This window comes from Ostrea edulis, chromosome 3 (genome assembly GCF_947568905.1).
Source record: "Ostrea edulis chromosome 3, xbOstEdul1.1, whole genome shotgun sequence".
Taxonomy (NCBI): Eukaryota; Metazoa; Mollusca; class Bivalvia; order Ostreida; family Ostreidae; genus Ostrea; species Ostrea edulis.
This window is the reverse complement of record NC_079166.1, coordinates 66976863-66984588: the sequence shown is the minus strand read 5'-3', so window position 1 is coordinate 66984588 and position 7726 is coordinate 66976863. Positions and strand designations below refer to the sequence as shown.

General features: G+C 29.8%; 1 long non-coding RNA gene across 1 annotated transcript; it reads left to right on the top strand.

The window, feature by feature from the left end:
- Positions 1 to 989: 989 nt before the first annotated feature.
- Positions 990 to 6463, top strand: LOC130052746 (uncharacterized). Its single transcript, XR_008801129.1, has 3 exons — positions 990 to 1026; positions 3618 to 3702; positions 6349 to 6463. It is a non-coding gene; the product is annotated as an uncharacterized LOC130052746 (long non-coding RNA).
- Positions 6464 to 7726: the final 1263 nt, after the last annotated feature.

Here is a 7726-nt window from a genome sequence, read left to right as displayed (position 1 = left end):
TCAGAATAAACACACATCACCTCAGTAGTTTTTTCCACCGCTTACTGATACACTTTCACAAGAGAACATGAGAAAAAATGGATAGAAATACCGTCGTGTGTTTATGGGTGTCAATGCAGGGCTATTATGAGTAGCAAAAGAGAATTTATTGTTAAATGTTGTCGTCGGTAACGCTGTGAACACGTATATTCGGGAACATGCACTTTACAAACACTGTACCTTCGATTTCAGGTTAAAACAATATGTACATATACACTTTGATTGGAATCTTCATAATTATTTAAATCTGTCTAAATGTTGTAGTGAAATTAAACAATTTTAGTATGCTGGCAATAAATAACCCATATCTAACGAATCATTTACAAATTAAAAATACTTGTACGTGTACATGTAAGTGGAAAACAGTTTGTGCTAGTTTAATATAGACAATAAGTGAATAAATCATTTAGACGACTTTAAACACATTTATTTCAATAACACAGTCAAGAAATAAATATAAGTATGCTACATAATTTTCAGAACCCAAGATACACTTCACATGTATGAAATTAAAAAAAGAATAACAGCAACAAAATTGCCTGACAGAACATGGACGTCAATTGATTTTACGTTGTGAAATTGTGGTCATCAGACTTATAAACTCTGCATGTATCTTTTTTCTCTCGTAGTCATCAACTATCATTTTATTATAAATTCATGAAAGTGTCACATAAGTATTTTGAATATGTGCTGTTTTCATGTATAATGCATTGTTTTTCTCTTTAATTACATTATAAGTAATTTATCTCCGATTTCGACTACCGTATTGACGTGCTCCAGCGATTATCGACAATGTTTATTGATAATCTCACTCACCCCTACTAACGTGTTCGGAACATATTCTTTATCGGTGTTAAGTATAGCGTAAAATCAAAGACTATCGAATGAAATATAATCTCGCTGCTCCGAGACCCCAACGCCAGCTACCTGAGACCCGGTGAATTTTCTACCGGATATGTATGTGCTTTGAGGAATTCCAGTGTTAATGTAAGTATCAATTAGAAATTATGGTATATTGTGCTTTATTTGTTTTTGCAATATATATATCTACGTATCAATGCATTATTTTCCTAATGCCATCAGCTAATAAAGCTTAAATAAGAAATGGTAAGAAAGAGTTATCGTCCTTAGATTTGGACCTAGGCCAACTTTGAAAGAAGTCTTGATTATCGTGAAAAAAAATATTGAGAGGACATCTTTCTATTTCAAATGCCATAATTAAATTTTAATGTTGCATAGGGATTGTGTTCAATTTATCAAACAATGAAATGTTGCATACAATTTACCATTTCCACGCAGAAAATATTATAGTCTGTTTCATGTTTGAGGTAAATACATGTATGTATCGGTGAATGTTACAAGCAACGAAAGATGCATTGCAAGTATCCTAAAACTTCTAAACTTAATATTTCTTTGATGGAAACATAATCATTTTCCTAATCTAGCAGTATAGATAAAGTGAATTTATTTTATGAAGAAAGTAAATTGTATTGATTGGATCTATTGTGGTGACCAGGGGGTGTATATACTACCCATTCATAATTTTTTGATATGTAAAGATTTTGATAATTGAACTCATTGATGCATGCAGCACACCTAAGAAAATTAAAATGAATGAAAAGTATATGACATGTATTTGTATGATTATCATTTGGTACATATGTAAATGAAAAATTCCATCTTTTCCTTATATGATATGATTTAATAATAATAATACCATATTTATATAGCACCCTTTTCATACACTACATGTATGTACGCTCAAAGGTGACCAATTATGGATTGTTTTTAAGTGGAGGGAAAGCAACAATAAATGGAAATTAGAACATGACTAGATGTATACATGTATACATATAGTACCCATTGCCAAAGTATATAACGTACCAGTGATAATTTTAAAAGTTGATCACAAAACTGCAAAGGACATCAGGGGACAGTGCATTATATTTAACAGGATCCTCCCTGTATTTAATGCAGGGTTGTAATTGTCATTTATAACATGTATATTAAATCTGGTAAAAAATGTGCTTATTAGACACCAGTGGACAATGCATTAATTAAATTTTTTTATCAGATCATGCATCAATCTTCTTATATGCAGCAAAATATCACAGTCTTTGATTTATATAAAATCATAGTAGAAAACATTTAAAATTTCTGAGTGGTGCAGGTCTCATACTCATTTACAGATTGGCAGTTCATAGCTCTGAGTTTCTGTTACCACACACATGTATTACTAATGTTTATTTATGCAAGCATTTATGATATATATTGATCATTAACACATACATTAATGTGACGGGACAATATACATGGATATACATCATAACTTTTTCCTTTATTGATACATTATAAGCAGTACATATTTTCATAAGTCATTTCTAAAAAAAAAAAAAACAATTCTCCTTTTATGAATGAAATACCTACATGCATTTCCGATCTTTTTAATTAATTTAGATTTACTTATTCCAATTACAAACTTATAATTACAGAAACACACATGTAATAATATCAATAATCTTTTTCATATTTAGATTAGTCATGTATCTGTACGTTAGAGGACAATCTGTACAAAAATTTAAAATCTGAAATCAAATAATTGAATCACAATTAGGATTACATTGCACTATACTGTAATTAACTATTGTTTTAATATACATCAACTATATTTTGTCTGTAAGAAACCTTTGCTGTTTCATTTTTAGTATTACATTTCGCAACATAATTAAACAGTTATAAGTCTCAGAAATCAAAATTTAGCTGTGATCATCAGAAGCTGTTCTAGAAATTTAGGAGAAGAAATTATTTTGCATGATCATATTACATGGATTTTTTTTTTCAAGTTTGGCCAAGTTAGGATCATAGTGTGCACTGAGTATTATTTAACCTAAAATAAAGAATTTTGTAATTATAAGCTCCCTTTAATGAAAAGCTGACTGTGCAATGTTAATTATTTTACATGTTTTAGTTTGTGCTATATGTTTAACTGAATTGCCTTAAATTGTAAAAAAAAATAATTGTGAATTAAATACAATTGTAACTGATCAAAATATTTATCATATTGCATGTTGATGGAGTTTTGAAAATTTAAAAGCATAAATTAAGGCATCAAATAAATATTGTGTTTCTGACCAAAAATTAAACACACTACCCTTAGTTTTTAAAATAAACATATATTGTTGAAGAGATCATTGAAGAAACATTGCTTGGGGGACTTGACATCTGTAATTCAATTTTATCTATAATAAGGAATTTTAATCAAACTAAATCTAAAAGTTTCATTGACAAGTGAAAATAAGTTCAATAAGACACAATTAATTTGTTTAAATGGAGATTGTGATCAGAATATTAAAACTTAATTGTTTACAGTTACAGAAAAAAGTTACGAATTATATGTTCCAATCTGAATTGAAATTAGACTGGTATATTCGACTCGTCTTCGGTACACCTCAATACAAGTGTATCATAGAGAAGTGGGATTCTTTTTCTCTTGCCATTATTTTGACTTGCACAGCAATTTATATTTTTAACCTAAATTTCAAATCATAATACATATTTGTGCATGTGTCTGCTTTCAGTGTACTTTTTGGGGACTTTGAGTGATTCACCACCCTTTGAACAAATGTATTTTGAGATCCTCAAAGGAATCCTAGATTTGTCAAGGTATTACATCTTCCTATAATTGAATGTAATGATTACGTTTTCAAGATTTTAAAGGAGATTATTCTGTCTACAAAGCGAGATCATTTTATCTGTCCTTAAATTTTTAACCAAGTTATACACTGCATGCAGATAATTTTGTTTCTTAAAAAATTGTTATAGTAATTAAACATCTTTTTATGCATGGTTGTATATGTACATGTAACAGAACTTATGAAGTACATGCATATGTGTTCAGTGTTTTATTATGTAAAATCTACTTAGGGGTACAACTACATTTACAAATTATGTACATGCATACAAAGGCACAAACACAATTTCTACCTCAAAACTTTCATCAGATACAAGTCAAAAAATTTAAGATTATAAGAATTAAGCTAATAATTATACATGTAGCAGATCTTAGAAATATTTTCATGAAGAAATACATTATTGCTTATGCTATCACTTTGCCTGTCTTGGTTGAGTATATAGTACACTTGCAGATGACACACACTGTTTCATGGAATACTGAATCTTAATTACTGACAAATCGTATAATTTCATAATATTACATTTTTTGTTACATACTAAATAAGTGCATGATTTTTTTCCGTTTTAGAAGCCTTTTTTTAATTGCTGCCCATGAAATAGTACTGTGTCTTGCATGTGTAAATTGTAAGTATTCAGTGTCTTAGTATAAATCGTTAGTATTTTGAAGCATGATGTTACAGTTAGTTTATTATGTCTCCCCTCTTCCAGGAGGATCGAGACATTGTTTTTGTATTTTCTGTCTGTTCATCTGTCTGTCACAAATTCTTGTGGACGCTTCTCCTCCTACCGTATATGGCTTATCCGCTAGACTTGAAACTTTGTACAATGCTTCAATGCCATATGGAGATGTGTATGTTGTTGGGACGGGAGGATCCAATTATTTTCCTAAAAGTTATAGTGGATCTAAGAGGGGTGGGAGATGTTTAAATAGCTTGTGAATGCTTCTCCTCTGATATGGATTATCAGAGTTAGGCTTAAAATTTTCACAATACTTCAATGCCATTTGCAGATTGGCATATATTGTAGGGATAGGAAGATCCAATTGTTTTCTTAAAATCTTAGGGGTGGAGGGTATAAAATAATTTTTGAACACTTCTATATGGCTTATCGGAGTTCATAAATGCTTATATGCTTCTGCTCATGCTTTCTCCTCAATACCATACAGTACAATAAGGGGCAGTTTCATTTGGAGAACTTCCAATTTGGGGAGCTCAGGGAGACATTTGTATTTCCTAATAAACAATCTTTAGTTTCAAATTGTGATTATGGTATTTTTGTTTCTCTTCTATAAAATGTTAATTATATTAAATATCTATTTTGAAAAAATATCATAAAATATATATGTAGAGTTATAATTAATTGTTTTCTTTCTGGTACAATAGGCATAGTGTATATGCAGTGTAGGTAGAGATAAATCACATAGCAAAGAAAAATTCCAAATTGATTTTAGCTCACATGAGCTGCATGAAAGATTGAAAGAGCAATTCTGATCACTTTTTGCTGTCATCAGTCCATCTGTACAACCTTTTCAACTTCTTCTCCAGAACCAGTGTTAATTTTAGCCTAACTTGCCACCCTTCACAGGGGAGATAATCACAAAATAGGGTGGGTTCATTAAAAGTCTTCTCAAGAACCACAGGGTCAGAAGAGCTGAAATTTACAAGCAAGCTTCCTGGCATAGTGTAGATTCAGGTTTATTAAAATCATGACCCCCTAGGGATAGGATGGGGTCACAATAGGGGATCAAAGTTTTACATGCAAAGGTATAGGGAAAATCTTTTAAAAATCTTCTTTTCAAGAACCACTGGGCCAGGAAAGCACAAATTTACAAGAAAGTGCAGATTCAAGTTTGATAACATCATGGCCCCCGGGGGTAGGATGGGGCAACAATTGGGGATCAAAGTTTTACATACAAATATATAGGGAAAATATAACATCTTCTCAAGAACCAATGGACCAGAAAGTAAGACAAAAGTTTATATTTACATGAGAGCTCTCTGACATAGTGCAGATTCAAATTTGTTAAAATCATAGCTCCCAGGGGTAGGGTGGGGCCACAATAGGGGATCAAAATTTCACATACAAATATATAAGGAAAATCTTTTGATTTTTTTTTTAAAAGAATCACTGGGCCAGAAAGTCTTACATTTATGTCAAAGCTTGCTGACATAGTGCAGATTTAAGTTTGTTAAAATTATGCCCCCCCCCCCGGGGAAGGGTGTGGCCACAATAGGGGATCAAAGTTTAACATACAAATATATAGGGAAAATCTTTTTCTCAAGAAGCCATTGGGACAACGAAATTTACATTCACATGAAAGCTTCCTGACATAGTGCAGATTCAATTTTGTAATAATCAAAGTTACGGGGGTAAGTTGGGGCCACAACAAGGATCAAAGCTTTACATGCAAATATACAAGAACAATATGGGCCAAGGTAACTCATGTGAGCAATGTGGTCCATGAGCCTCTTGTCTTTAATGCTATTGATACTAAATTGAAACAGAATAGATATCTAGAAGGAGTAATTAAGACAATCAATCAGTATTCATATTTCATACTGGAAAATAAAATTTAGATAGCTTATATTGATCATTGTGAAATTTTTTTTCTTTCAGAGATTCATTTTGAGGAAATAGGTGGTGTGCAGTGCACATTCCTAAATGAATTCATCAGTTTACATTAAGGATCTACCTTCAAATCCTGAAATATGGGATGCTCTAAAGTGCATGTCACAGACTAAAGTTATAAAAATAACTTCCAAGAATTTTTAAGAAATTGTTATATACATGTATACTGATATTGAATTAAATTTTATAAAATTTCAGCATTTGATTTTATGTATATATAGACATATTGTAAAAATTTTCCACTCTAAAGGTTTAATTTCTTTAATATTGAAGACAATTTTTTTTTTTTTGCAGATACAGTGATGTAACATTGTCTTACTTTCTGATCAATACATATAGATAAGAAAACTATGTATATTTCAATAAATGTGGAAAATTTTCAACCATTGAATTTCCATTTATGAGTAGTAACTTGTACATAGTACTTCTTAACCAACTTTGATACTGTATAACTATAACTACCTGCATGCATGCATTGCAGAGCACAACCGTAGTAATAATTCACATTTGCTGATGAATTGCTTTAGCATAAAGAGTAAAATTAGTACGTTAAGTTTCAAATTTATGAAAATGCATTTTAGGCTTTTCACAGATATTTCTTAAGATATATAGAAAATATGTATACATTCATATAATTGTATAAATCCTGCTAATCTAGCTTCTTCCTAAGTGAGGTGTATGGCACGCCATATTTATACAATGTATCTACGGGGTATTCCTTTAAGGATTTCATATATAATTTATGAAATATCTTCTATTTCTGATAAGATATCTAACAAAATTGATAAGATATATATCTCATATAATATATAGTTTATAAAATATTTAAGATATATATTATAAATTATGAAAGATATATCCTAAGCTTTATAAGATATCTTGTATATCAAATGATATAATGTTTAACAGATATCTTATAAAACATAACATATCTTAAATGTTTTATAAGATTTCTCACAAGCTTTATAAGTTATCTTACATATCTTATAAGATATCTCATAAACAATTTTTAAAAAAATATAGCTCAAACTTTGATATATCTTATAATCTTATAAAAGTAAATTCATATGATACATTATAAAGTTAACAAGATGTCTTATAAAATTTCGTTTTTGAGATATCTTATAAAATATCTTATTAAGTTTGAGATATCTTAAAAGACATAAGATATATGTTTTAGAAGATAACTTATAAACTATATACCATATTTTATCATCTTTTATCAGATATCCAATTATAAAGGATACAATTAATATATTTCATAAACTTTAGAAGATATCTTGTAAGTTTAATAAGATATCTTATAAAATTTATGAGATATCTTTAAAGAGGAATAAATCTAAAAATAGCATGCTATAGAAGTGTA